Here is a 7,345-nt window from a genome sequence, read left to right as displayed (position 1 = left end):
TCTAGCTGGCCCGTCTTCTAGCTGGCCCGTCTTCTAGCTGGCCCGTCTTCTAGCTGGCCCGTCTTCTATGTGGCCCGTCTTCTAGCTGGCCCGTCTTCTAGCTAACCCGTCTTCTAGCTGGCCCGTCTTTTAGATGGCCCGTTTTCTAGCTGGCCCGTTTTCTAGCTGGCCCGTTTTTTAGCTGGCCCGTTTTTTAGCTGGCCCGTTTTCTAGCTGGCCCGTCTTCTAGCTGGCCCGTCTTCTAGCTGGCCCGTCTTCTAGCTGGCCCGTCTTCTAGCTGGCCCGTCTTCTAGCTGGCCCGTCTTCTAGCTGGCCCGTCTTCTAGCTGGCCCGTCTTCTAGCTGGCCCGTCTTCTAGCTGGCCCGTCTTATAGCTGGCCCGTCTTCCAGCTGGCCCGTCTTCTAGGTGGCCCGTCTTCTAGCTGGCCCGTCTTCTAGCTGGCCCGTCTTCTAGGTGGCCCGTCTTCTAGCTGGCCCGTCTTCTAGCTGGCCCGTCTTCTAGGTGGCCCGTCTTCTAGCTGGCCCGTCTTCTAGCTGGCCCGTCTTCTAGCTGGCCCGTCTTCTAGCTGGCCCGTCTTCTAGGTGGCCCGTCTTCCAGCTGGCCCGTCTTCTAGCTGGCACGTCTTCTAGCTGGCCCGTCTTCTAGCTGCCCCGTCTTCTAGCTGGCCCGTCTTCTAGCTGGCCCGTCTTCTAGCTGGCCCGTCTTCTAGCTGGCCACTCTTCTAGCTGGCCCGTCTTCTAGCTGGCCCGTCTTCCAGCTGGCCCGTCTTCTAGGTGGCCCGTCTTCTAGCTGGCCCGTCTTCTAGCTGGCCCGTCTTCTAGCTGGCCCGTCTTCTAGCTGGCCCGTCTTCCAGCTGGCCCGTCTTCTAGCTGGCCCGTCTTCTAGCTGGCCCGTCTTCTAGCTGGCCCGTCTTCTAGCTGGCCCGTCTTCTAGCTGGCCCGTCTTCTAGCTGGCCCGTCTTCCAGCTGGCCCGTCTTCTAGGTGGCCCGTCTTCTAGCTGGCCCGTCTTCTAGCTGGCCCGTCTTCTAGCTGGCCCGTCTTCCAGCTGGCCCGTCTTCTAGGTGGCCCGTCTTCTAGCTGGCCCGTCTCCTAGCTGGCCCGTCTTCTAGCTGGCCCGTCTTCTAGCTGGCCCGTCTTCCAGCTGGCCCGTCTTCTAGGTGGCCCGTCTTCTAGCTGGCCCGTCTTCTAGCTGGCCCGTCTTCTAGCTGGCTCGTCTTCTAGCCGGCCAGCTAGAAGACGGGCCCGTCTTCTAGCTGGCCCGTCTTCTAGCTGGCCCGTCTTCCAGCTGGCCCGTCTTCTAGCTGGCCCGTCTTCCAGCTGGCCCGTCTTCTAGGTGGCCCGTCTTCTAGCTGGCCCGTCTTCTAGCTGGCCCGTCTTCTAGCTGGCCCGTCTTCTAGCTGGCCCGTCTTCTAGCTGGCCCGTCTTCCAGCTGGCCCGTCTTCTAGCTGGCCCGTCTTCTAGCTGGCCCGTCTTCTAGCTGGCCCGTCTTCTAGCTGGCCCGTCTTCTAGCTGGCCCGTCTTCTCGCTGGCCCGTCTTCTCGCTGGCCCGTCTTCTAGCTGGCCCGTCTTCTAGCTGGCCCGTCTTCCAGCTGGCCCGTCTTCTAGCTGGCCCGTCTTCTAGCTGGCCCGTCTTCTAGCTGGCCCGTCTTCTAGCTGGCCCGTCTTCTAGCTGGCCCGTCTTCTAGCTGGCCCGTTTTTTAGCTGGCCCGTTTTCTAGCTGGCCCGTCTTCTAGCTGGCCCGTCTTCTAGCTGGCCCGTCTTCTAGCTGGCCCGTCTTCTAGCTGGCCCGTCTTCTAGGTGGCCCGTCTTCTAGCTGGCCCGTCTGCTAGCTGGCCCGTCTTCTAGCTGGCCCGTCTTCTAGCTGGCCCGTCTTCTAGCTGGCCCGTCTTCTAGCTGGCCCGTCTTCTAGCTGGCCGTCTTCTAGCTGGCCCGTCTTCTAGCTGGCCCGTCTTCTAGCTGGCCCGTCTTCTAGCTGGCCCGTCTTCTAGCTGGCCCGTCTTCTAGCTGGCCCGTCTTCTAGCTGGCCCGTCTTCTAGCTGGCCCGTCTTCCAGCTGGCCCGTCTTCTAGGTGGCCCGTCTTCTAGCTGGCCCGTCTTCTAGCTGGCCCGTCTTCTAGGTGGCCCGTCTTCTAGCTGGCCCGTCTTCTAGCTGGCCCGTCTTCTAGGTGGCCCGTCTTCTAGCTGGCCCGTCTTCTAGCTGGCCCGTCTTCTAGGTGGCCCGTCTTCTAGCTGGCCCGTCTTCTAGCTGGCCCGTCTTCTAGGTGGCCCGTCTTCTAGCTGGCCCGTCTTCTAGCTGGCCCGTCTTCTAGCTGGCCCGTCTTCCAGCTGGCCCGTCTTCTAGCTGGCCCGTCTTCTAGCTGGCCCGTCTTCCAGCTGGCCCGTCTTCTAGGTGGCCCGTCTTCTAGCTGGCCCGTCTTCTAGCTGGCCCGTCTTCTAGGTGGCCCGTCTTCTAGCTGGCCCGTCTTCTAGCTGGCCCGTCTTCTAGCTGGCCCGTCTTCTAGCTGGCCCGTCTTCTAGCTGGCCCGTCTTCTAGGTGGCCCGTCTTCTAGGTGGCCCGTCTTCTAGCTGGCCCGTCTTCTAGCTGGCCCGTCTTCTAGCTGGCCCGTCTTCTAGCTGGCCCGTCTTCTAGCTGGCCCGTCTTCTAGCTGGCCCGTCTTCTAGCTAGCCCGTCTTCCAGCTGGCCCGTCTTCTAGCTGGCCCGTCTTCTAGCTGGCCCGTCTTCTAGCTGGCCCGTCTTCTAGCTGGCCCGTCTTCTAGCTGGCCCGTCTTCTAGCTGGCCCGTCTTCTAGCTGGCCCGTCTTCTAGCTGGCCCGTCTTCCGGCTGGCCCGTTTTCCAGCTGGCCCGTCTTCTAGGTGGCCCGTCTTCTAGGTGGCCCGTTTTCTGCTGACTATAAAAATGTCCCGTCGCCCACTTCCCCGCAGGGTTTCTCAGCGGGTCCAGGACTGTGATCGACGTAGAAAGCCAGGGGATTGAGAAGGATAGAAAATTTTCACCGTAAAAATAAAGCTGTGACGTGGCACTGAGCCTGACGTCTTCTTTAGAGACGTCATGCCCATAGTCGCGTCGCAACTTCATTTTTGAGTCGCAAAATATATTGAAAAAGCATTGCCAAGCTCAATTTGTATACCTTAGAGATTGACTTCCCGAGTGCTCTAGGGGAAAGTAAATATACAGAAATTATTTCAAGAGCAAGGCCGATGGTTTCTAAACATTTAAAAGAACAGTGGGTCCTCAGGTAAAGAATCCATTTATTTGTTTAAATTAGATGCACAGCTGAAGATACAGGTGGTGCTTTGTTGTAATAAATACCACATTCAAAAAATAAAATAGAAAAGTATATGAAAACTTGTGTCACTTGCTGAAACAATGGTGGTAGCATGGTCGTTGCTTTCACATGACACATTTGGCGAACTAGGACCCTCCGCACTTGAAGCTGCGCTATGCAAGCCAAGTGTGTTGCAGTTAGCCGGAGCTTTTTTTATTCGCGACGTATAGTTTTGATTTGAAAGGAACGTGCACCAAGTATTCATAACTGAATTATACTTCATAAATAGAGTTCTATGTTTTTGTTTGTACCGGTAAGCACCAAAAATGAGCCCCTGGAGCGCTTTTCTCTGAAGCGGTGAAGACCTGAAAATCCCGAATTTAAGCTGCTCTTAAAAAAGTAAAAAAAAAAAAAAAGAACAGGAGCGCCTGCTTTGCGAAAATAAATCTTATACACATTTATTTTTTCTCGTTGACTGGAACGCAGCCGCACCGAACTGGCCGTGGAATTGTTCCTTGTGTTGCGCAGCTAAAGCACAATTTCTTCCAGCAATTAAGATGTTCAGTCGCTTCACTGTTGCTGCTTGCTTTGCGATCAAAGTTATGTTCCCCATCTATTTTATTATTTCCAGGCAGCAGGTGTAAAACAGTTGCTAGAATACTCTAAGAAACATTTTATTTTATACCAGAAACCGAGTCAATTTAGATTGTTCTACTAAAGACGCATTTAGGAGATCTACTGTGGAACCAGCCAAAGATCTGTAAGTAAAAGAGCTTTTCATCAAACGATCGACGTGCGGAGAGCCATGTTGGAACGCAGGTCTAAACCGTAGCTCCTATCGTACAGTGGCCAATATGACTGTCGGTTGTTTCCTCCCCGAGAGCGATTGCGCTTTGGGAAAAGGACTGAACAGTGTGAAAATATGACGGAAAGTACGTATATTTACAGTTTGGAATTTTAGCATTAAGAAAAGATGGTCGGTAAAATCGAAAAAAAAAAAGCTATCCTTTATTTTGCTGTTTAACTGTACTACGGTTCCTGGAAAAACTGTCCTCCAAGTGGCGCGCTGGGATGAGCACTAGAAGTTTTCGAGCACGCCACGGCGTAGCTCCGTACACTTGACACCTGCCGCAAGTCGCGGCTTTGACTGCACTCAAGTTGATCGAAAGCGATTTCTCTGCCCGTGAAGCATCACTTCCAGCTGAGTGAATATCGACTCTAGAAAGATTAATTCAAGATGACAATTGCAGCCGCACACGAACAGCACAAATAGAAAAAACAAACACTACAATAGAAATACTGGCTACGACGTGCCGTGCAGGAAAAACAAACGCATGGCTTGGAACCGGATTGGAGCGGCGTGATTTAGTGGCTTTCAAGTAATTACGGTATGATTCAGCGTTTACTAAGAAATTCATCACCTGAGCCGTTCAAAATACACTCAGAGGTATGACATTGCTGGAAAAAAATCAACATGCTGGGAATATTTTTTATTGCTTAGGCGGTCCCCGAGAAATTCCGTACGTTCAAAACAACCAGTATAAAAAAACGAAGACGCAACTTGGAAGTAGTGATTAGGTTAGTATGCTGCTGTATTGATGTTTGTACGTGTCGTGTATGTGTTTGCGCTCAATGCATGTTCAGTTGATACTTGTAGTAGGCGTAATGTGTCTATGTGTCTGTATAATAAAAGTTCCCGAAGCGCAATGGTGGCGTGAGCAAATGACAATATTTTTGTAGAACATCAATTGAGCGGTACCTAGCGCCACCTAGCCTAGCTACTTGCAATTACTCTGCTTGACCCTGCCATCTGGTGTCAAGCGATTCAACATTCTTTCACTCTTCGCTATAATTTCTAGTTACCATGCAACCGCGGCTTAGAGTTTGTTCTTCTGAGAGCGGCTTTTGGTTTCGCGGATTGGTTTGCCATTCCTACGTGATGTGCGGTTGACAAAGGAGTTGTGACTCCTGGAATAGCAAAGAGGCAAAGGTATGAAGTGCGCGAAGTAATTGGGTATTGGTTGTCTTTGTTTAACAGCGCAGAGCTTACTACGAGCAGATTGGGCGACTGCTTTCGAAGCGCATGCTTCTTTACCTGCGGGAGAAGGTGGCTTCGGAAATAAATGCAGTTGGCGGAAAGCTGGAGTTACGCTTTTATTTGCTGCTCCTCTCGCCCCACACAAAAGACGTAGCGTCCTCGTTAAGATTTATTGACATTGATTCGCTCGATTCTCGGTCACCCTAATGAGATACAGACGACGGAATACCTTCGCTCCTTTGCTTTCAGGGACGAAGGTTTCTCCCTTCCTGAAGAAATATATGTGTGAAGAGCGATTCTATTTTCTAAGAGTGCAATATGAAAATGGGTACATTGTGCAATATTTACAACCTATGACGGGAAGGAATGCAAGCTGCCTCGCTTTTTAAATCAAGATATGCCTGATATCCGAAGTCCATAGAACTATAAATGCGTCCGTGCATGTGTCTAAACATACTCCTCGTATCGCAGGGCATGTCAAAATAGTCAGAGGGACTGCCATGGCAACGTAAGAAAAAAATGAAAGCCGCTTACAACTCCCTGTAACGCCGAATTAGAGCGCAGCTCTTGAGGAGGAGGAGGAGGGAAGGGCACTGGGGTGGGGGTTAAACTAACCAGGGAGTGGGTCATGGACCTTGGGGGTCACGTGACCCCCAATGCCGATGACGTCATCACTGACGTCACTGATGACGTCATCAGTGACGATGGCGATGCGGGTACCGATGACGTCATTAGTGACGTCACTGATGACTTCACCAGTGATGATGACGATGACGATGCGAATGTCGGTGACGTCATCAGTGACGTCGCTGATGACGTCATCAGTGATGATGACGATGACGATGCGGATGCCGGTCACGACATCAGTGACGTCACTGATGACGTCATCAGTGATGATGACGATGACGATGCGGATGTCGGTAACGTCATCAGTGATGATGACGATGACGATGCGGATGCCGGTGACGTCATCAGTGATGATGACGATGACGATGTGGATGCCGGTGACGTCATCAGTGATGATGACGATGACGATGTGGATGCCGGTGACGTCATCAGTGATGATGACGATGACGATATGGATGCCGGTGACGTCATCAGTGATGATGACGATGACGATGTGGATGCCGGTGACGTCATCAGTGATGATGACGATGACGATGCGGATGCCGGTGACGTCATCAGTGATGATGACGATGACGATGTGGATGCCGGTGACGTCATCAGTGATGATGACGATGACGATGTGGATGCCGGTGACGTCATCAGTGATGATGACGATGACGATGTGGATGCCGGTGACGTCATCAGTGATGATGACGATGACGATGTGGATGCCGGTGACGTCATCAGTGATGATGACGATGACGATGTGGATGCTGGTGACGTCATTAGTGACGATGACGATGACGATGCGGATGCCGGTGACGTCATCAGTGACGATGACGATGTCGATGCCGGTGACGTCATCAGTGATGATGACGATGACGATGTGGATGCCGGTGACGTCATCAGTGAAGATGACGTCATCGGGGGGGTCACGCGACATCGGCGGGGGTCACGTGACCTCGGGGGGTCACGTGACCTCGAGGAGGGGGTCACGTGACCTCGAGGAGGGGGTCACGTGACCTCAGGGGAGTCACGTGACTTCGGGGGGTCACGTGACCTCGGGGGGGGGGGGGGTCACGTGACCCCCCACAAGGTCACGTGACCCCGGTGGGGGACTCGCGCGGTGCATTATGGGACATTTCCCATGATGCACCGCGCGGTTACGCCGACGGCGACGCCGCTCAAGCCGGGAACGGGCCCCTAAGAGCTGCGCTCTAAAACAGAGTACAGAAACACTCATTCAGAATTAAACCGACATATACTCATAGCTCACTATAAATGGAACACATAACTTCTGAGTGCTGCAGCCCACTCCCTCTGATCCGGCAAGGGTGTGTGCCCTACTACAATTATCATACGCCGATACTCTCTGTAGTGCATAGGCGTCTGAAAGAAAGTGATGACAATTAATATTCAATCCGAAATTTTTTTAG

The sequence above is a fragment of the Ixodes scapularis genome, unplaced genomic scaffold (assembly GCF_016920785.2).
Source record: "Ixodes scapularis isolate PalLabHiFi unplaced genomic scaffold, ASM1692078v2 PGA_scaffold3__209_contigs__length_174095766, whole genome shotgun sequence".
Lineage (NCBI taxonomy): Eukaryota > Metazoa > Arthropoda > Arachnida > Ixodida > Ixodidae > Ixodes > Ixodes scapularis.
Note: the sequence above shows the minus strand (reverse complement) of the source record.